The following is a 1,320-nucleotide window of genomic DNA, read 5'->3' as shown; positions in this document are numbered from 1 at the left end:
AGGAGATGTAGCAACTCTCCCAAGAGCCACTAAGTGCTGGCCGTCAGTTTGGGGACTTTGCTCCTCTAATCATGCTATTTTGTGGGGGTGTGTCTGTAAGCCAGAGGCATTTTCAGAAATGAGAGGCACTGGAGCCCTGAGAGGCACCACTATGCTAGCCCCAATTTCAGCTCATTGAAGAAATAAAACATCGAGCAGAGGAGAACCGGAGCCTGGCCAAGGGTTGGGATGCTAGGATTTACCCACTTCAGAATCTTCCTCTATGTTAAGATTTTTCCATGCTTCTTAAGCATCCTTCAAGTTTAGTAACACCATCTAAGTAAATCTGTGTGAATGAAGGAGGCAAGCTACTTCGGCCAAAGGACATCATAGTAAGAGAACTGGGTTTGAATCTCCTCCCCAACACTTACACTTGGGGTTTGTGGAACCTGTCTGAACATGTTGCTTTTTCCAGGAAATGGAGGAAATATCCACCTCATGGATTAGGCCCGACATATGCAAAACACTGATATTGGTGCTAACACATAGTAAGTGGCCAATAAGCAGAGCTCTGATTAAGTAAATGAAATGACCACACCCAAAGGCTCTCTCCTCAGGGAAACCACGCCCAAGCCTGCATCCTGCCCTGTCTGGATAAATTGGCTTTTCTTCCCACCTTCGAAGGAAATTGCTTGCACTTCTATTTGTTAACTCAATTTGTCATTCCTTATGTTACAAAAGATAATGACACATCCACCCATGCATTCAATACAGCTGTGGTATTTTCCCCATCAGCGCTGTGCCAGGCAGGAGGAAGAGATGAGTATGGCATGGTTCTTATCCTCAGTGAACTTGGGTTTGTGGGCTAGGTTGGTGTGTCCGACACTCAGTGCACTCAAATAATTATACCTGTATTATTTCTTTGCATCTCAGTAGTATTTTTCATGGGGAAGCCCAGCATTTTGTTGGATTTCTGGATACTTTTTCTCTCTGGTTTAGTATTTTCTTTACGGGATACAGGAGTCAATGTTTTCAGATCTTTTTTTTCAAATTACCTTCTAAAGGTCTGAATCTGGTTTCACTTGGCAACAGACATATTGAGGAACAATTACAAAGAACTGTGTGGACTGCGGGCCTACAAAAACTTCAGCTTTGGGGTGCTGAGGTGTGACACCTCCACTGAACCAATGCTTCTCCTTGCTTCCCAAACCTTCAGGGTGTACTGGGCTTAAATGCCAGCTCCTCCAGTGTGGTACACCAGACCGGATGCGATGGAGACTCTTGATCAATTCCTCCGTAGCCTGTGCTGTGGAGTTATATACTGCAATTGCTGTTCTCTAT

Source organism: Octodon degus, unplaced genomic scaffold, assembly GCF_000260255.1.
Source record: "Octodon degus isolate 3935 unplaced genomic scaffold, OctDeg1.0 scaffold00159, whole genome shotgun sequence".
Classification (NCBI taxonomy): domain Eukaryota; kingdom Metazoa; phylum Chordata; class Mammalia; order Rodentia; family Octodontidae; genus Octodon; species Octodon degus.
Note: the sequence above shows the minus strand (reverse complement) of the source record.